The sequence below is a fragment of the Triticum aestivum genome, chromosome 2D, assembly GCF_018294505.1.
Source record: "Triticum aestivum cultivar Chinese Spring chromosome 2D, IWGSC CS RefSeq v2.1, whole genome shotgun sequence".
Taxonomy (NCBI): domain Eukaryota; kingdom Viridiplantae; phylum Streptophyta; class Magnoliopsida; order Poales; family Poaceae; genus Triticum; species Triticum aestivum.
Window position 1 is genome coordinate 555,764,987 of NC_057799.1, and position 23,227 is coordinate 555,788,213.

The following is a 23,227-nucleotide window of genomic DNA, read 5'->3' on the forward strand; positions in this document are numbered from 1 at the left end:
TGCTACCGTCGTTCTAAGCAAATAAGATGCAAAAACATGATAAACATCACATGCAATCAAATAGTGACATGATATGGCCAATATCATCATGCTCCTTTGATCTCCATCTTCGGGGCACCATGATCATCTTTATCACCGGCATGACACCATGATCTCCATCATCATGATCTCCATCATTGTGTCTTCATGAAGTCGTCACGCCAACGATTACTTCTACTTCTATGGCTAACGCGTTTAGCAATAAAGTAAAGTAATTTACATGGCGTTATTCAATGACACGCAGGTCATACAAAATAATAAAGACAACTCCTATGGCTCCTGCCGGTTGTCATAATCATCGACATGCAAGTCGTGATTCCTATTACAAGAATATGATCAATCTCATACATCACATATATCATTCATCACATCTTCTGGCCATATCACATCACATAGCACTTGCTGCAAAAACAAGTTAGACGTCCTCTAATTGTTGTTGCAAGTTTTTTTTACGTGGTTTGTAGGTTTCTAGCAAGAACGTTTCTTACCTACGTATGACCACAACGTGATTTGCCAATTTCTATTTACCCTTCATAAGGACCCTTTTCATCGAATCCGTTCCGACTAAAGTAGGAGAGACAGACACCCGCTAGCCACCTTATGCAACTTGTGCATGTTAGTCGGTGGAACCTGTCTCACGTAAGAGTACGTGTAAGGTCGGTCCGGGCCGCTTCATCCTACAATGCCGCCGAAACAAGAAAAGACCAGTAGCGGCAAGAAGAATTGGCAAACTCAACGCCCACAACTACTTTGTGTTCTACTCGTGCATAGTAACTACGCATAGGCCTGGCTCATGATGCCACTGTTGGGAATCGTAGCATAATTTTAAAATTTTCCTACGCTCACCAAGATGCATCTATGGAGTATACTAGCAACGAGGGGAAAGGAGTGCATCTACATACCCTTGTAGATCGCGAGCGGAAGCGTTCCAATGAACGTGGATGACGGAGTCGTACTCGCCGTGATCCAAATCACCGATGACCGAGTGCCGAACTGACGGCACCTCCGCGTTCAACACACGTACGGTGCAGCGACGTCTCCTCCTTCTTGATCCAGCAAGGGGGGAGGAGAGGTTGATGGAGATCCAACAGCACGACGGCGTGGTGGTGGATGTAGCAGGTCTCCGGCAGGGCTTCGCCGAGCTTCTGCGAGAGAGAGAGAGGTGTTGCAGGGGAGGAGGGAGGCGCCCAAGGCTGTTGTATGCTGCCCTCCCTCCCCCCTTTATATAGGCCCCTGGGGGGGTGCGCCAGCCCCAAGAGATGGGATCTCAAGGGGGGGCGGCGGCCAAGTGGGGGGGAAGGGGTGCCTTGCCCCCCAAGGCAAGGGGGAAACTCCCCCCCCTAGGGTTTCCAACCCTAGGCGCATGGGGGGAGGTCCAAGGGGGGCACCCTAGCCCACTAGGGGCTGGTTCCCTTCCACTTTCAGCCCACGGGGCCCTCCGGGACAGGTGGTCCCACCCGGTGGACCCCCGGGACCCTTCCGGTGGTCCCGGTACAATACCGATAACCCCCGAAACTTTCCCGGTGGCCGAAACTGGACTTCCTATATATAATTCTTCACCTCCGGACCATTCCGGAACCTCTCGTGACGTCCGGGATCTCATCCGGGACTCCGAACAACTTTCGGGTTTCCGCATACATATATCTCTACAACCCTAGCGTCACCGGACCTTAAGTGTGTAGACCCTACGGGTTCGGGAGACATGCAGACATGACCGAGACGCCTCTCCGGTCAATAACCAACAGCGGGATCTGGATACCCATGTTGGCTCCCACACGCTCCACGATGATCTCATCGGATGAACCACAATGTCGAGGATTCAATCAATCCGTATGCAATTCCCTTTGTCAATCGGTATGTTACTTGCCCGAGATTCGATCGTCGGTATCCCAATACCTAGTTCAATCTCGTTACCGGCAAGTCTCTTTACTCGTACCGCAATGCATGATCCCGTGACTAATGCCTTAGTCACATTGAGCTCATTATGATGATGCATTACCGAGTGGGCCCAGAGATACCTCTCCGTCACACGGAGTGACAAATCCCAGTCTCGATCCGTGCCAACCCAACAGACACTTTCGGAGATACCCGTAATGCACCTTTATAGTCACCCAGTTACGTTGTGACGTTCGGCACACCCAAAGCACTCCTACGATATCCGGGAGTTGCACGATCTCATGGTCTAAGGAAAAGATACTTGACATTGGAAAAGCTCTAGCAAACGAAACTACACGATCTTTTATGCTATGCTTAAGTTGGGTCTTGTCCATCACATCATTCTCCTAATGTTGTGATCCCGTTATCAATGACATCCAATGTCCATAGTCAGGAAACCGTGACTATCTGTTGATCAACGAGCTAGTCAACTAGAGGCTTACTAGGGACAGGTTGTGGTCTATGTATTCACACATGTATTACGATTTCCGGACAATACAATTATAGCATGAATAATAGACTATTATCATGAACACAGAAATATAATAATAACCATTTATTATTGCCTCTAGGGCATATTTCCAACACTTTATAGCCACCCAGTTACGTTGTGACGTTTGGTACACCGAAAGCATTCCTACGGTATCCGGGAGTTGCACAATCTCATGGTCTAAGGAAATGATACTTGACATTAGAAAAGCTCTTAGCAAACGAACTACACGATCTTGTGCTATGCTTAGGATTGGGTCTTGTCCATCACATCATTCTCCTAATGATGTGATCCCGTTATCAATGACATCCAATGTCCATGGTCAGGAAACCATAACCATCTATTGATCAACAAGCTAGTCAACTAGAGGCTTACTAGGGACATATGTAGTTCACACATGTATTACGGTTTCCAGTTAATACAATTATAGCATGAACAATAGACAATTATCATGAACAAGGAAATACAATAATAACCATTTTATTATTGCCTCTAGGGCATATTTCCAACAGTGACTACCTTCATGATGTTTTTTCAAATACTTGTTAATTTCATAGCATTTTTCTTTGGTTGTGATGGGTGGATTAATGAGCTACTCGGCTCGTTAAGCTCGTGCTCGTTAAGGCTCGGCGCATTAAGCTTGTTAAGATTAACAAGCAGAAAACCCTGCTCGGCTCGGTTCATTTGAAGCTCGTTAAGCTCGTGAGCGCTCACAAGCGCTCGTTAACAGATTTTGATGCGTTGCAGTCTACAGGATAAGTGTGTAGATGTGGGTTTTAAGAAGGAAGATGAATAGTACAAAATAAAATGCACTAGTTTGTTGCCTCCTTTGTAGAGTAGATTGAATAGATGGGCTGAGGTGCTTGATGTCTACTAGGCAACCTTCTTCTTGTAGACGTTGTTGGGCCTCCAAGTGCAGAGGTTTGTAGGACAGTAGCAAATTTCCCTCAAGTGGATGACCTAAGGTTTATCAATCCATGAGAGGCGTAGGATGAAGATGGTCTCTCTAAAACAACCCTGCAACCAAATAACAAAGAGTCTCTTGTGTCCCCAACACACCCAATACAATGGTAAATTGTATAGGTGCGCTAGTTCCGCGAAGAGATGGTGATACAAGTGCAATATGGATAGTAGATATAGGTTTTTGTAATCTGAAATTATAAAAACAGCAAGGTAACTAATGATAAAAGTGAGCACAAACGGTATTGCAATGCTTCGAAACAAGGCCTAGGGTTCATACTTTCACTAGTGCAAGTTCTCTCAACAATAATAACAAAATTAGATCATATAACAATCCCTCAACATGCAACAAAGAGTCACCCCAAAGTCACTAATAGCGGAGAACAAACGAAGAGATTATTGTAGGGTACGAAACCACCTCAAAGTTATTCTTTCTGATCGATCTATTCAAGAGTCCGTAGTAAAATAACACAAAGCTATTCTTTCCGTTCGATCTATCCTAGAGTTCGTACTAGAATAACACCTTAAGACACAAATCAACCAAAACCCTAATGTCACCTAGATACTCCAATGTCACCTCAAGTATCCGTGGGTATGATTATACGATATGCATCACACAATCTCAGATTCATCTATTCAACCAACACAAAGAACTTCAAAGAGTGCCCCGAAGTTTCTACCGGAAACTCAAGACGAAAACGTGTGCCAACCCCTATGCATAAGTTCACAAGGTTACGGAACCCGCAAGTTGATCACCAAAACATCTATCAAGTAGATCACATGAATATCCCATTGTCACCACAGATAAGCACATGCAAGACATACATCAAGTGTTCCCAAATCCTTAAAGACTCAATCCGATAAGATAACTTCAAAGGGAAAACTCAATCCATTACAAGAGAGTAGAGGGGGAGAAACATCATAAGATCCAACTATAATAGCAAAGCTCGCGGTACATCAAGATCGTGCCAAATCAAGAACACGAGAGAGAGAGAGAGAGAGAAAGAGATCAAACACATAGCTACTGGTACATACCCTCAGCCCTGAGGGTGAACTACTCCCTCCTCGTCATGGAGAGCGCCGAGATGATGAAGATGGCCACCGGTGATGGATCCCCCCTCCGGCAGGGTGCAGGAACAGGGTCCCGATTGGTTTTTGGTGGCTACAGAGGCTTGCGGCGGCGGAACTCCCGATCTAGGTTTCTTTCTGGCGGTTTCTGTACTTATAGGAATTTTTGGCGTCGGGAACAAGTCAGGGGGGTCTCCGAGTCTTCCACGAGATAGGGGGACGCGCCTAGGGGGTAGGGCGCGCCCGCCACCCTCGTGGACGGCTCGGGACTCTTCTGGCCCAACTCTTTTACTCCGGGGGCATCTTTTGGTCCATAAAAAATCATCAAAAATTGGCACGTCAATTGGACTCCGTTTGGTATTCCTTTTCTGTAAAACTAAAAAACAAGCAAAAAACAGAAACTGGCACTGGGCTCTAGGTTAATAGGTTAGTCCAAAAAATCATATAAAATAGCATATAAATGCATATAAAACATCCAAGATGGATAATATAATAGCATGAATACTTCATAAATTATAGATACGTTGGAGACGTATCAGCATCCCCAAGCTTAATTCCTGCTCGTTGTCGAGTAGGTAAATGATAAAAGAAACAATTTATGAAGTGTGAATGCTAGTAGGTGCACAAGTTTGATCAATGATAATTTCAATCACCTTTTCTAGCATCATTATATGTCATAATAGTAGCTCATCTCATAAAACTTCTCATGATCAAGCTATTCACATGTTAAAGCATAGACCATAAACTTTCTTGAAAACTAACTAACTATGTTCTCAGTCATCAAACAATTGCAATTCATCTTATTTTCAGGAAGGGTCTATGTAAGAGCTTTGATTTAGCAAATCTCACATACTCAACTATCATATAGTCTTCCATGATTGCTACCACTCAAAGCATATTTTTAGAACAAATAGCATCCATCGAACACAGAGAAAGATAGGGGCTTAATGTTTCGCCTCCCAACTTACTTATCATATAGATAATTGTCAACAATAATAATTCATGATCAAATATATTTGAATTGCCATATATGCTTAGATCTTTCCCCATCACATGATGCTTGCCAACTAAAGAGTAGGTTGGAATGAGAAGGAATACTACCGACTCTTGCATAAAAGTAAAAGATAGGCCCTTCGCAGAGGGAAGCAGTGATTTGCAGAGGTGCCAGAGCTCAAAGCTTTTAAAACAGAGATGAAAATAATTTTGAGAGGTATGCTTTCATTGTCAACATAACAACCAAGAGTTCCCAATATCTTCCACACTAAATACATTATAGGCGGTTCCCAAACAGAATGGTAAAGTTTTTACTCCCCCTCCACCAATAATCACACTCCACGCTTGTCCGAAACAACAGGTGTCGTCCAACTATCAACAATCCTGGGGGAGTTTTGTTTAAATTATTTGCGATTTTGTTTTTGATCTTTTGATCATAGGACTGGGCATCCCAGTTACCAGCCATTTTCTCGTGAATGATGAGCGGAGTCCACTCAACGTGAGAATAACCCACCTAGCATGCAAGATACTGACAGCCCCTAGTCGCCACATGAGCGATTCGGGCATACAAAATAGATTATTATTTGAAGGTTTAGAGTTTGGCACATGCAAATTTACTTGGAACGGCAGGTAAATACCGCATATAGGTAGATATGGTGGACACTCATGGAAGAAACTTGGTTCAAGGAATTTGGATGCACAAGTAGTATTCCCGCTTAGCACAGATATTTTGGCTAGCAAAAGATTCTAAATAGCAAGCACCACATGTTAGAGGATCCATAACAATATAACCTCTATACAAATATACCCAAGCATAACTCATTATGTTGTCTTCCTTGTCCAATTTCAACTAATTTGCTCAGGTTTGAAGATAATTAATGGGGCTCACAATCATAGAAGATGTCCAAGATAGTATATTATATGTGAAATCTCTCTTCCTTCAATATTCTTTCATTGAATTGTTCAAGTGACCAATACTATGTTTGCAAACCTTCAATAAATTTACCACCTCTACTTCTTATATGTGAAGTCATTACTCCCCATGGGATAAGCATATGAAACATATATAATTTCAGATTTATGATATTCAATTCGTTCAACCATTTACTCATAGGATATAAGTGAAGCACACGAGTAAATGACAAACTACTCCAAAAAGATATAAGTGAAGATCAATGAGTAGTTAAATAATTATGTAGCTATGTGAAGACTCTCTCTCATTTAAGAGTTTCAGATCTAATGTATTTTATTCAAGCAGTAAGCAAAGAAAAACAAAATGACATTTCAAAGATAGCACACATCATGTGAAGAAGCAAAAACTTAGGTTCAACCGATACTAACCGATAATTGTTCAAGAAGAAAGGTGGGATGCCTACCGGGGCATCCCCAAGCTTAGATGCTTGAGACTTCTTGAAATATTATCTTCGGATGCCTTGGGCACCCCCAAGCTTCAGCTTTTGTGTCTCCTTAATTCCTTTTATATCTTGGTTTCCCTAAATCTCAAAAACTTCATCCACACAAAACTCAACAAGAACTCGTGAGATAAGTTAGTATAAACCAATGGAAAACCTTATCATTCTCTACTGTAGCAAATCACAAAAATTATTATTCAACATTGCATACTAAATGCCTCTGCATATTTAATACTCCTATCCTCGAATAGAATCATTAAACAAGCAAACATATGCAAACAATGCAAACATAACAGCAATATGCCAAAACAATACAGTCTGTAAAGAATGCAAGATTCATCATACTTCCCTAACTCCAAAAATTATGAAAATTTATCACACTGTAGAAAATCTATCAGAGCTTACTGTGCAAAAAGTTTCAACATTTTATCATTTTCTGACTTTTCTAGGGAATTTTTGCAACAGCGGTAACTTTCTGTTTTGAAACAGCAACATGTATATTTGCAAAATAAGCATGGTAAAGGCTATTATTGACATTTTTATTGAAAATAAAGATGCAAAACATTATTCTAAATAATAGAAAGCAAATCCTGACAAAATAAAATGACGCTCCAAGCAAAACACATATCATGTGGTGAATAAAAATGTAGCTCCAAGTAAAGTAACCGATGAACGAAAACAAAAGAGGGGATGCCATCCGGGGCATCCCCAAGCTTAGGCTCTTGGTTGTCCTTGAATATTACCTTGGGGTGCCTTGGGCATCCCCAAGCTTAGGCTCTTGACACTGCTTATTCCATAGTCCTTCGAATCTTTACCCAAAACTTGAAAACTTCACAACACAAAACTTAACAGAAAACTCGTAAGCTCCGTTAGTATAAGAAAATAAATCACCACTTTTGGTACTGTTGTGAACTCATTCTAAATTCATATTGGTGTAATATCTTACTGTATTCCAACTTTTCTATGGTTCGTACCCTCCGATACTACTCATAGATTCATCAAAATAAGCAAACAACACATAGAAAATAGAATCTGTCAAAAACAGAACAGTCTTTAGTAATCTGTAACTCTCGAATACTTCTGTAACTCGGAAAATCCTGATCAATTAGGAAGTCCTAAGAAATTTGTTTATTAATCTTCTGCAAAAATAATCAACTTAAAATCACACTTCTCTGAATTATGAATTTTTTTTTCGTGAGCACAAAAGTTTCTGTTTTTCAGCAAGATCAAATCAACTATTACCGTAAGCCATCCCAAAGGTTCTACTTGGCACTTTATTGAAACAAAAGCTATAAAACATGATTAATACAGTAGCTTAATCATGTGGACACACAAAAACAGTAAGGGTAAATATTGGGTTGTCTCCCAACAAGCGATTTTCTTTAATGCCTTTTTAGCTAGGCATGATGATGACAATGATGTTCACATAAAAGATAAGAATTGAAACATAACGGGAGCATCATGAAGCATATGACTGGAATATTTAAGCCTAACCCACTTCCTATGCATAGGGATTTTGTGAGCAAACAACTTATGGGAACAAGAATCAACTTGCATGGGAAGGCAAAACAAGTGCAACTTCAAAAATTTCAACACATAGAGAGGAAACTTCATATTATTGCAATATGTAAGAGCACATGTTCCTCTCTCATAATAATTTTCAGTAGCATCATGAATGAATTCAACAATATAACCATCACATAAAGCATTATTCTCATGATGTACAAGCATATAAATTTTACTACTCTCCACATAAGCAAAATTCTTCTCATTCGGAATAGTGGGAGCAAACTCAACAAAATAACTCTCATGTGAGGCATAATCCAATTGAAAAGTAAAATCATGATGACAAGTTTCATGGTTATCATTATTCTTTAAATCATACATGTCATCACAATAATCATCATAGATAGCAACTTTGTTCTCATAATCAATTGGAACCTCTTCCGAAATAGTGGATTCATCACTAAATAAAGTCATGACCTCTCCGAAACCACTTTCATCAACATAATCATCATAAATAGGAGGCATGCTTTCATCAAAATAAATTTTCTCATCAAAACTTGGGGGACTAAAAATTATCATCTTCATCAAACATAGCATCCCAAACTTGTGGCTTTGCATATCATTAGCATCATGGGTATTCAAAGAATTCATACTAACAACATTGCAATCATGCTCATCATTCAAAGATTTAGTGCCAAACATTTTAATGCATTCTTCCTCTAGCAATTGAGCACAATTATCGGAATCCTTATTTTCATGGAAGACATTAAAAAGATGAAGCATATGAGGCACCCTCAATTCCATTTTTTTGTAGTTTTATTTTATATACTAAACTAGTGATAAAACAAGAGACAAAAAGATTCAATTGCAAGATCTAAAGATATACCTTCAAGCACTCACCTCCCCGGCAACGGCGCAAGAAAAGAGCTTAGTTGACGGGGTGTTAGTGCCGCTTACCTCACCTCCCAGGCAACGGCGCCAGAAAAGAGCTTGATGTCTACTATGCAACCTTCTTATTGTAGACATTGTTGGGCCTCCAAGTGCAGAGGTTTGTAGGAGAGTAGCAAATTTCTCTCAAGTGGATGACCTAAGGTTTATCAATCCGTGGGAGGCGTAGGATGAAGATGGTCTCTCTCAAACAACCCTGCAACCAAATAACAAAGAGTCTCTTGTGTCCCCAACACACCCAATACAATGGTAAATTGTAGGGCTTATTCCATCTGTGCCCCCAATTCCTTAGTTGTGCTCAGTTTTCCCCACGCTTCAAATTTTTGCTCACTTTTCCCCACTCCCTTAGCTGAAACTCTCACAAATGTTCATAACAGACGTTTGCCGTCTTGGCCGTTAACTGACTTGTGGGGCCACGTTGGACTCTATTGACTGTGGTTGTGGCTTCGCTGGTTGGGTCGTGTTTGTGTTCATAGGACGGGCCCGTTAGTTTGTTGGGAATAAATTAAAAAAGCCTGCTATCGATGGATGCAGCCTGCTATGCATGTCCGGCTTTGGCATCGATGTAGCCTGCTATGCATGCGAACACCGCCACGCACGCATCTAGTGACCTAGACCTAAACGCATGCATGCACGCCGACACGCACGCATCGATCCGTGCCGCACAGTTGCCGGTGGATTCAGTCGCTCCGCAGCGTCGTTTCACGCGTCGCAGGCATACGTGCCGGTGGCAGAAGGGGCAGGCTGTACGCACGCTCGCGTCTATGTTGAGGCATCGGTTCACGCCGCACGACTGCCGCTCGATTCAGTTGTGGGAGGCAGGCAGCCGCCAACGCAGAGCACGCAGAAGGGGGAGGCAGGCAGCCGCCAACGCAGAGCATGCAAAGCACGTTCGCATGGATTCACGTTCACACATTGATGATCGCATCGGTTCATGCACGCACTGAGTCACGATCTATGCCGTTTGCGTGTGTACCCACTTCGTCTCTCCTGGCTATTTAAACTGCCCTTCATTGTCTCTTCTTCCACAGATCCATCTGCGCCTCCCACTTCTCTTCTTCCCCCAAAAGCCAAAGCCGTTCCACTCAGCGAAGCGTTCAAGATGCAGTACAACGGGCCGACGTTCCAAGCGCCGCCCACCGTGCCGGAATGGCGGTACCCCGCCAACGTCGTCGTCGAGGCATCGCTCCGCGTGTGGGCGATCTCACGCTGGAGGGGTAGCACCGAGCTTGCACGGGGGTTCCTCCGTGCGGGCTTCCACCACCTCCCGGCGGGCTCGCCGCCCATGTTCAACCTCGTGGAGCAGCGTCCCCACGCCAACGCTCCTGTGGTAGGGCTCATCGTCCACTTCACCAACAGGTTCGATGCCTACTACCTGCTCGGCAAGGTGTATTGGTGTGGGTGCGAGTTCATCGCATTCACCACCTATAACATCTTCACCGACTTCGAGAGCGTCTTCCCCGCTCGCAACCGCATGCACAGCCTCCCGTACTACCTCGGTGACAACGGCCTTGAGGAGGAGCAGTACTGAAGCCGACGGCGAAGAAGACGGTGAAGCCGGCGGTTAAGGTGAAGACGACGGTGAAGACATGGCGGTGTTGCCCTAGCTACCCTATCTACTATGTAGTGTGAGTTTGGTGTGCGTGTTGCCCGACCTAGCTACCCTATCTATGTAAGGACTTATGTAAGAACTTATGTTGCCCTAGCAACCCTATCTAAGTTAAGTTATGTGTGTTATATTAATGCTTTGTTATGTTTGTATTTTTTTGTCCCAAGTTTAGACACGGCTAATTGGCGTGGGGAAAATTAACCAAACTAACTAAAAATGATGTGTTTATAGATGCCTTCTAAAAATAAGAACATATTGTACATTTGTACACGGCTTTGGTTTGAGAGCTCTGTATTTTTTAGGTATTCCAAGAATACTTTGGTTTTCAGAAATATTGAAGTATCAAATACTTTGAGATGTTTGGCTTTAGTCAAAAGTGTAGTTTTATATACTTTAATATGTAGAAAACTACACTATGTTTGAAGTATATAAAAAAGAGGGTTGGACCTCTTTTTCCAATCATGAAGTATTGGTTCGCTAGGCATAATAATACTGCGGTTTGCAAATACTTTGATTCTAAAAAATGAAGGGACCCATAAAGGAAAGAAAAAAAATCCTCAATGAGATAGAAGAGATTGGGCAATCAAATTAATGAAAAAAGGAATCAGAAACAAAAAAGGACAAAGCAATCGTTCCTAAACAAAAAAAGAAACATCGCTTGTTTCTGGGCCTCATTTATCCTTTGTGGGCCTATTGCAGCTTGATTCTCTTTGGGCCCGCGAACTAGGTTTCTAGCAGAACTGACGAACTCGAGGACAAAAGTTTGGCAAGTGTGAGAGAGAAGAGATGAACTTGATGTATATCCCTTGTGCTGCTCAAGTACTGCTTACTGTCATCTGACGAGCTAGGGTATGATCCAACACTCGAGGTTATTTGCTAACAAAATAATCCTATCACTCAACTGGTAGTTGTCTTCTGCCGAAACTGAAAGTGTCGAAACTTAACAGTAAACTGCATACATTCAGAGATCGACAGTTGCACTAAACAGAGTTGCATTTGAGATAAACAGACTTGGATTGCTAAACAGTGGCAACAACAATAGACAAACATCTCTAACGAGAGATGGCCATCAAGTAAAAAATTCCTAGAGCAAGTATTCCTAAAGCTATCAGATTGGATTGCTTCTTCAACTCAATCAGCTGCTTGAAGTTCTTGTTCATCTTCTTCAATTCCGTCTTCAGTTCGACATCTACCACCATCGGGTATTCCGGACGCGCTGCTGCTGCCGGAGCGGCACTGTCATGGGGCAGATTGAACTCGCGGATTGCATTCCCCCTCGAATCCAGCAAGCCCAACCCTTGAAGCCTCTGGATGTAATCATCCATCCACTCGAAATGGTGGCATTTCTTCATGATCTGAAAACGAAATCATGTAACCTAAATCCAAATCTGATAGATTTTTTGAGAAATTAGAGATAAAGGATGCGAGGAAAACTCAGATCTAACCTGCCCCTCCGGCTTGCTCTCGCATTTGAGGAACTCGCGCCCAAAGTTCCCATTCTTCTCCTCCTTCGAAGTCAACCGCTTCAGTGGCGCAGTCCGTGGGCAGTCAGTGCATTGAGTCATCGGCACTGGACCATACACCGGCCACGTGGAACGGGGGGCTGACGAGGAGGTCGACATATCGCCTGAGAGGAAGAAACAGAGGAATTGCTCGAGAGGAAGAAGAACGAGAAGATGGGGAAAGAAACAGAGGAATTGCTCGAGAGGAAGAAGAACGAGAAGATAGGGAAAGAAACAAAGGAATTGCTCGAGAGGAAGAAGAACGAGAAGATGGGGAAAGAAACAGAGGAATTGCCTGATCTGCTCGATGCCTTTGTCTGTCAGATGGAGAAGAGGAGAAGGGGAAGCTATATTGACGATTTGCCACATTGTATTTTGGAGTTTGAATATTTGAACCAACTCTTAACACTGACATGTGGTGGTCATGTGCGAAAAATACAATTTCATATGTAAAGTGGGGCAGATCGTAAAAACCCGAGAAGGACAGTGCAGTAGCCAATCAGGATGCATCACGCGGATCGCGCATGCCTGCCCCACATCTGACGGGTGGTGTTTGGCGCTTGGTAGGATCCGGCGGCGGACGTTCGACGCTAGGGTTTGGAGCATTTCTGCGGGGTTATGAGCGAGTCAATGGGGTTATTAGGGTTTGACCAGATTTCAAATGGCCATAACCAAATTAGAAAAAATCACAAAAAAATAAAACAAACGTAGTTCGTCCGTTTATGAGACCTAGTTACCATAAAAAAATATAAACTCGGTATAGGGGCATTTTTTTGAAAAATCATTTTTTGAAGTGATTTGTCAAAATCAAGTTCAAATGTTTTTAAAAAATTCAAAAAAACTCAAAATGTTGTAATTCTTGTGCACATAGCCGTCATATGTGACAAGGTTATGAGAAAAAAATATAAACTTGGTGTAGGTCATTTTCATGAAAAAAGGCTTCACACAAATGAGCTATCACCTATGAACATGTTCAGAGTTCGTATAATAGGGAGAGAGGGTTTAGGGTTTAAAAAAATCAAAAAAATTCAAAAAAATCAGAAAAATCTCCATAGCTTCATTTTCGAGTGAATAAGAAGGATCTGAACTTACTTTTTCATTTTCATATCTAAAACGTGTTATTTGACGGTTTTGAATTAAAAGCATATTTTTTCAAAAAAAATGTAGTAATATGAATATTAATCAATAAATAGTGAGACTTTGTTTTTACCATATATATATATGGAACAAGTGTTAATAAAAATATATATGCCTCATTTAGCCAAGGTCAAAAAAACTTGATTTCAAATAGGGCTGTTTACCCTAGCTTTCGAGCTTGTTTCTAGCACATTTCTCATTCGGACTGTTCACCTACGAATATTGGACTTCAAATGCTCGATCAAATACACCGCACAGAGCAATGAACCTCCAATGTTCAACTTCAACTTTGGCTCGAATCCAAATTTTGGCCCAAATTAAAATATTGATTTAAATTCAAAATTTGATGGAAATTTGAATTCTGACACAAATAAGAAACCAAAGTAGAAGCAACATTATTACAAGGGATCCCTTATTACAACTGATAAGTTTTCACAGTAGCTCAAATATACCAAGTTTTAAGATGCCAACATCTTAATACAAATCTACCAAGTTTTAAGCGATCGACTCGCCCTCAAATTGACAACACAAACATTTCCCAACAACTTAATTCAAATTTTTGACTTGCTCCTTGTGTTTGCAGCTGGCTTCACCGTCTTGCTCCTAGTTTCCCTAGTTGAGATGCTCTTTTCTTTCAGACTCTTGTTCCTTTTGATCTTGGGCTTTACTTGGGGTTTTCCCCGTGGAGGTGTTGATGGAGTAGTTCCACTCGCCGAGCACTTAACGACCATTTGACGGTCATCTATGGGTTCAATAATCTTTAAAGGCACAATTGGAAAAATTACCCCCTCCTCTTCCTCTCTTATAGCTTCAAAACCATCAAAGGCCATGGTTTCAAAATCTTCTGCTTCTTCATCTCTTGGCCTTTTCTCCCTAGAGTTGGTAAATAAAATTATAAGCCATAGGCAAAAAAGACAACAATGCAAACAAAAGGGTAGCTGCATTCTACAAAGGGTGCAAACACATACCAAGATGCTTCATTTGCTGCTGCATTCTCCACTGCTTCAATTGCTGCTGCATTCTCCACTGCATCTTCAGTCTCCATTGCTGCTGCATTCTCCTCAGCATTGGCTGCTGTCCATCTTTCCTCCTCTCCAAATGATGCATCCACTGCATTGGTACAAAGCCTAGCAATATGCCCCAGAACTCCACATTTTTTGCAAGCACGCTTCTTTGGTAGACGACCCTCCTCACCTGCTCTAATCCTCTGGTTCCTTGGTCTTCCTGGTGGTCTAGTAATGACAGGAGCGTGGAGTTTGAACCCTGGATCTACTATGTTCCATTGATCTTTCCCCAATAGTGCAGGCACATTGTCAGCATAAGCAGACATAAATTTGGCAACAGAGAAATACTCAGAGCAATATTGATCAACTTCACCATCTGCACCCCCGATAACGGTCATCAGATGTAGGGCATGTATGCATGGCTTCCCACGGATCTGCCATTGCCTACAAGTACATTCTCTAGTACTTAGGTTCACAGGATACCTCCATACCCTATTTTTAGTGTCAGTATAGGTAACCTCTCCCTCATATGTACCAGATCGAATACATTTCATCTTCAGTCCACTTGCCTTCGAGTGCAATGCCTTAATCAGTGATGGGAGCATTTGATGACCAACATATTGTGTTTCTGCAATTCTTTTGCGAAGAGCCATCTTTATCATGATCATTTGCCTCATCTTGTCAAATGCTTGCCACAACAGGAGCCCTTTCACTGACTTGAACTTTGAATTGAAGCATTCTGCAAGGTTACTGGTCACATAATCTACTTTGCAGATTTCGTTGAATTTGCTTCTTGACCACACCTTACCATGATGTGCATCCAGGTACTCCTTCACAAGAGGATTTTGAGCATACAACACTCTCAAATGGTGTTCATGCTTCCTTTTGCTGCATGTGTATGATGCTGGCCATAAGTTCTCATCATAAACTTTACCTTTGAACTTCTTTGTGAAATTATGCGCTAGGTGTCGCATACATTCCCTATGCTCCACTCCAGGGAATACAATTTCCACTGCACTCTCTAAACCCTTGCAAGCATCTGTGTGTATAGCTAAACCTGGGGGTGTGCCTATAATGTTGCACAACTGCTGCAGAAACCAAACCCAACTTTCCTCAGACTCTGCCTCCACCACACCAAATGCAACTGGGAATAGCCAGTTGTGTCCATCAACTGCAGAAGCTGCTACTAGCTGTCCTCTCCATCTTCCAGTCAAATGTGTAGCATCTATAGCCAAATAGGGCCTGCAACCATCTAGAAACCCCTGCCAGCAAGCCTTGAAACAAACAAAAGCCCTTCTGAAGCACTCCTTCTAAAATGACTTCCCTTTTATTTTGAATCGAACTGTATGCTTGTCAATCTCTACAACACTCCCTGGACCTGCCATCTCCACTTCAACTTTGAAAGTGTAAAGCAGCTGAAAACTGTCATTCCATTGACCATTAATTCTGTCAAGAGCCTTTTCCCTAGCATTGAAAATTCACATGTAAGGAATTTCTATCTTGTACTTCTCAAAAAGCTTCCCATGGAGTGTTGTTGGACCAAGTCCAGGTTCTTCTCTCAGCCAATCCAATATAGAATCTGCCACCCACCTAGTTTTTGCTAGCTTGGTTTTGGCCTTCCCCCCTCCCCCTCCAGGTGGACATGTGTGCTTGTGTGGGTTTTTCTTTATCTGAAACAAAATAAAAGGGTAAAAAACAGTTAAGAAACCTTACTCAACGATCTGAAACTAAATTACTAACTAAACTTGGATTACCTGAATATATTTGCTCTTTCTCATACGAGATGCATGCAACTTCCACCTACACCTAGGATATGGACAAAATACTGTGAACCTTGCTGGCTCACTCCTTTTAATCTTATAGGTGTTTTCAGATATAATGCACCATGTTGTCACTGCATTCCGACAGTCCACCATTGATTGGAAAATGGTACCTACACTAAGCTCAGGTTTTTCCCTGTTCCACTCAATTGTTGGCATGTCATCACCATCGTATTCATCCTCGATTAAGCTGTCCATGTTCTCCACCTTCTCTTCATCGTCAGTGTCATCAAACCTAGCTTGGCTGATGGGCTCCTCCATATATTCGTCATCCACTGCTTGCTGACTGGCTACATCGACCAGTTCAGGAAACATCATCTCGTCTTCATCATCATTTGTAGGCACTGCCTCGTCAGGTTCTGCATCTTCTTCTACACCAACTGCAGAAGGTACACGAGAAGCAGCAGCTGAATCGGAACCAGAATTGGCAGTAGGCATGTTGTGGCTCCATGAACCACTTGCTTTACTTGGTGTCGACCTACAAGGAGTGCCGGGGTGCTGGCTATTAGCACAGACAGATGATGTCTGAACTCCCTTCCCCTTCGCCCGTTCTGCGCGTGGCTGAAGCACATCGATTTGGAGTTTACCAAATCGGCAGCCAACAATCCCAGCAAAAATCAACGACATATGATCGTCGCAAGTTAGTGGGAGAAATCTTTGCTCGTCACTGCTGAAGTAATTCAGTTCAACAGCATCGGCATCACTCCAGGGATAGGTGTTTCGGAGCTCAGCTCGCAAATCTTTGAAAGATATGCTGGTTTCTACCACTTTGGGATAGAAAAATGATGAAATCAAATGCGGTTTAGTACCACGCAGCACACTAGTTTCCATTCTAATCGCCAGCCGGAAAGCCAGTGCGGGATCAATCCTATTTTGTTGAAGGAAACAAAGGCTTCAGTTAGCCGGGTAAAATCGAGCACAAATTCAAACGATTCAAGCAAACAGAAGTCAAATACGGCCTACAATACGACTTAGAACGTCAATTCGAGAGGAAACAATGCTTACCCAGGTTTAATCCATGAATTATCTGCCGCAGATTCCACACAATCCTCTCCACGGTCGACTGCATTCCGGCCGTCCTCACTCAACATCGCTATGTAATCCCAGGTGGGGAGGTGGGCTATATCTGGCGGAGACGCGGCGTCGCCGACGAACTGAATAGGGGCATAGGGTGGAGAAAACAACTGCGGTGGACGCGGCACGACGCCGGCGGAGGGGGAGGGGCGGCGCGGTGCAGTGCGGCCTGTCTAGATTTGTTTCAGATTCAGACAAGCTGCCCAATACGTGTCTCCTTGCGGTCCCACCCGTCAGCAAGCAACAGTCAGACGAAGACTCGGCCCCACTCGTCAGCAATTAACGGTCAATGGACGGTCAAGACGGCAAACGCCCGCTATGAGCATTTGTGAGAGTTTCAGCTAAGGAAGAGGGGAAAAGTGAGCAAAAGTTTGGAGCGTGGGGAAAAGTGAGCACAACTAAGGAACCAGGGGCACTAATTTAAATATCCCTAAATTGTATAGGTGCACTAGTTCCGCGAAGAGATGTTGATACAAGTGCAATATGGATATTAGATATAGGTTTTTGTAATCTGAAATTATAAAAACAGCAAGGTAACTAATGATAAAAGTGAGCACAAACGGTATTGCAATGCTTCGAAACAAGGCCTTGGGTTCATACTTTCACTAGTGCAAGTTCTCTCAACAATAATAACATAATTAGATCATATAACAATCCCTCAACATGCAACAAAGAGTCACTCCAAAGTCACTAATAGCGGAGAACAAACGAAGAGATTATTGTAGGGTACGAAACCACCTCAAAGTTATTCTTTCTGATCGATCTATTCAAGAGTCCGTAGTAAAATAACACGAAGCTATTCTTTCCGTTCGATCTATACTAGAGTTCGTACTAGAATAACACCTTAAGACACAAATCAACCAAACCCTAATGTCACCTAGATACTCCAATGTCACCTCAAGTATCCGTGGGTATGATTATACGATATGCATCACACAATCTCAGATTCATCTATTCAACCAACACAAAGAACTTCAAAGAGTGCCCCAAAGTTTCTACCGGAAACTCAAGACGAAAACGTGTGCCAACCCCTATGCATAAGTTCACAAGGTCATTGAACCCGCAAGTTGATCACCAAAGCATACATCAAGTAGATCACGTGAATATCCCATTGTCACCACAGATAAGAACATGCAAGACATACATCAAGTGTTCTCAACTCCTTAAAAGACTCAATCTAATAAGATAACTTCAAAGGGAAAACTCAATCCATTACAAGAGAGTAGAGGGGGAGAAACATCATAAGATCCAACTATAATAGCAAAGCTCGCGGTACATCAAGATCATGCCAAATCAAGAACACGAGAGAGAGAGAGAGAGAGATCAAACACATAGCTACTGGTACATACACTCAGCCCTGAGGGTGAACTACTCCCTCCTTGTCATGGAGAGTGCCAGGATGATGAAGATGGCCACCGGTGATGGATCCCCCCTCTGGTAGGGTGCCGAAACAGGGTCCCGATTGGTTTTTGGTGGCTACAGAGGCTTGCGGTGGCGGAACTCCCGATCTAGGTTTCTTTCTGGAGGTTTCTGTATTTATAGGAATTTTTGGCGTCGAGAACAAGTCAGGGGGGGTCTCCGAGTCGTCCACAAGATAGGGGGACGCGCCCAGGGGGGTAGGGCGTGCCCTCCACCCTCGTGGACGGCTCGGGACTCTTCTGGCCCAACTCTTTTACTCCGGGGGCTTCTTTTGGTCCATAAAAATCATCAAAAATTGGCACGTCAACTGGACTCCGTTCGGTATTCCTTTTCTGTAAAACTCAAAAACAAGGAAAAAACAGAAACTGGCACTGGGCTCTAGGTTAATAGGTTAGTCCAAAAAATCATATAAAATAGCATATAAATGCATATAAAACATCCAAGATGGATAATATAATAGCATGAATACTTCATAAATTATAGATACGTTGGAGACGTATCAGTGTTACAAAAACATTGTCACGTAAGATGGAAATATGTGTTGTGTTGTTACTAACAAGCTTAACGAGCTACTCGTGAAACTCGTTAGCTCATTCGTTAAGCTCGTTAAGCCTAATGAGCTGAAATCGATGATTGGCTCTGTTCGTTAAGAAGCGAGCCACGAGCTTAACGAGCCGAACTATCGATCGCTCATTACGCACGCGAGCTACAAGCTTTTGGTCCAGCCCTAATTGTGACTATTGTGTTACATACTCCATCAGGAGAGGAATTCAAGGCATTCGTGGCAATTATGTCGGATATTGTCCTATGAAGAAAATAATGCAAAATATTTGCATAATTTAGTGATTCCCTTCCATGAGTACACAATTTATAATTTATGAGATGTAACCATAGCAACGCATAAAATTTCGAGCACAACTGAGAGATTTGTGCCACTTCGTGGTAATTACCTTCATGTGTTTTAAATAACATAAGGTTGTGGAGGCTATGATCGATGGGAACCGTCCATAAGAGTGAGGTCTACACCACTTGGTGGTTGGCTGCCTCCATGTGTTATAGGGAAATTAAAGGTTTACCCCTTCGAGGTGACTACCATTAATTAGAAAATCTACACCACTTTGTGGTGATTATCGTCTTGTGGAAGGCTTACCATATGGTTCACTAAGAATCACCAAGAACATGATTATCCTTTGTCATGACATTTTCATCCTACTTAACTAATGCACGAGCATTTCATGCAACATGAAATGCAACATATGGATGACCTTTTTTGAAACAAAATGTGATGTGATGACATTAGGTGGGAGTAATTATTTAACACGTTCATAGACATAAATGATTTTGTCAACTTGTGGCCTTGTCGCCATAGAAACTCCACCTACAAAGAATCTCATGGCTATTTATAAGATAGCTAAAATATGCATGTTTTCGTTTCTATGGCATCGCCTCAACTCAATTCTCAAGCTGAGTATTTCATGGATATTGAATATCCATTTTCCTTTGGGACTCCATTAAGGAGAGATATGTTGTCATAAGCATCACACAAACGGCTATTTGTTCATACTCGAGACTTTAGATCCGTTGAAACTTATAATGTAGTTATCTATAAATCTACACTAAGTTGAGATTATGTAGCAAGGCAGTTTCAGGTGTAGGTCTGATTGTAAGTCCTTACTACAATTTATGTTCTCCTATGATGGTAAACAGAAGCACCATCTTCATTTCAAACTGAAAGACATGTTGGACTTCTGATGAACAGTCATTAGGTTCACCCTATGGGTGCGAAACCATTGCATGAAATTCATGCTAGTGCGCTTAGTACTAAGTGATTTAGTGGTTAGAGAACCACATGGAGTTGAATGTAAAATGAAGCAAAATTACAAACAGAAATGAAGTGTAAATCTCGAATGGAATGGGTCATTTAAAATAAATGATCAGAAAGACAACTATCAGGTCTTTCACAGGGTTGGTTGTGCGAAATATCATACACATGATTACATACTATCAAGTATTTGGTTCAATCAAACCATCAACTCATTGGAGAAGGCAAACAAGTTAAACATGATAAGTTTGTGGTTCTACTTCAAAGAATAACAAGATTATTATTTTTGGCATAATAGAAGGAGAATGAACTCCTCTACAATGATGATATGCTTGTGGAATGATATTCCCAAGATATTTTGGAGATCTCGTGTAGTCTTCTTGTTATCTCAAAATATCATTAGCCTATAATTGTAATAGAAAATAGTACAATTTGCCATCTTGTCCCTCAAGCATGATAGATGAGAATAACTGAGTGATTAAATCATTTCATACTCAATATTGTTTCGTACACGTTAAATTTTCCTCCTTTATCATCATGGTATGGGGCGATTAGAAAATTATCGATAATTTTGTTTAACACAACTTAACTGTTGCAATATTCCCAATAATCATCAGATTTTATGTGCATTGTATGTGCCATAGGGGAGTTAATTTTAAGGCATTCTCACATTAATATTCTGATGAGATTAAGTTCTCATATGTTTCTGCAGAAGTGGAGATGGTCTCCTCAATTAGTAAATCTGATTCAACCTCGGGTTGAATGACACCTCACGGATGCGCATCATCTAGTTTTCAACATAGATGTGCACACATTTTTAGGATGAACTCGATGTCCGATTCTCATGGATGAACTCAATGAGCGCACTTTCCTATTTGGGATCCATCCCAGTTCCAATGGTGAACTACTGAGAAGAATCACCAGGGACAAAATCAACTTGCTTTGTGTCCTTTGCCGACTGAAATTTGGGCAGAGGGTCCTTCTCGGTGGTGGGTTTCTTCAGAGGGGTCATGTCAGCCGGGTCAACATTGTCCTTGTAAAACTTAAGCTCCTCGGGCGCACAAGCCATCTCTGTATAAGCAGCATCTCCTTCTTCACAGTCCAAAGCTATCTTACGATCCCCATGAACCGTGATTGTCTCACGTGGGCCTGGCATCTTAAGCTGCAATTATACGTAGCAAGGATGAGCCATGAATTTAGCATAAGCCGGCTGCCCAAACAGTGCGTGATATGGGCTCTTGATCTTGACCACCTCATACCACTGTGTCTCTGCTCTGTAGTTATACTCATCATCAAAAGCCACCTCCAGAGCAATCTTCCCTACAGGATAAGCCGACTTGCCAGGAACAACTCCTGAAATACGGTGGAAGACGGCTTATGATCCTTCTCTGTCAGATTCATTCGTCGAAAAGTGTCATAGTACAATATGTTGATGCTGCTTCCACCATCCATAAGTACCTTAGTGAATTTGTAACCGCCCACTTGAGGAGCTACTACCAGGGTCAGTTGACCCGGATTATCAACACGGGGCGGGTGATTCTCCTCGATCCAAGTTATCGTGTGCTCAGACCAATTCAAATATTGCGGCACCGCCGGCTCAACCACATTGACTGCCCACTTATGGACTTTCCGGTCACGCTTGCAGGTACTTGTAGTGAAGACATGGTACTGGCCACTTTTGAGCGGCTTAGGATTACTCTAATATCCTGATTGGTTATTCTGCTGCTGATTACCTTGACTAGTTTGCTGATTATGACCACCATGATTCTCTTGGCCTTGATAGCCAGAACTTGAGCCGCCATCGCCAAAGCGGCTCCCTGGAAACCTCCTGAGCCTGACCCACCTGGCGGCCCATTACCGTTGCCATGATTTTGTTGAAACGACGGGTTCCTATACTCTTGCATAATATAACAATCCTTCCAAGCGTGAGTAGATGGCTTGTTAGGATAACTGTGCTTAGGACACGGTGCATTAAGAGCTTCCTCATATTTCTTGGGCTTCCCCCATTATAAGGCTGCTTGCCATTGCGACGCTGATTTTTGAACCCTGTGTTGGTGTTAGCCACAAAATCCGACCCGCCTTCGAGGTGTTTGCGTTTTCCCACCATTACCATGATTATTATGATTACCACTATGCGCTGAGGCATTCTGTTGCTAGCCCTTGCTGCCATCGTTTTTCTTGCCCTTACTAGATTTATCATCATCGGAACTAGAATCCTTCGTACCATCCGAGTCAGCGTATCTGGTAAGTACATCCATTAGATTGCCCTGAAGGAAATATGCCCTAGAGGCAATAATAAAGTTGTTATTTATATTTCCTTATATCATGATAAATGTTTATTATTCATGCTAGAATTGTATTAACCGGAAACTTAGTACATGTGTGAATACATAGACAAACAGAGTGTCACTAGTATGCCTCTACTTGACTAGCTCGTTGAATCAAAGATGGTTAAGTTTCCTAGCCATAGACATGAGTTGTCATTTGAT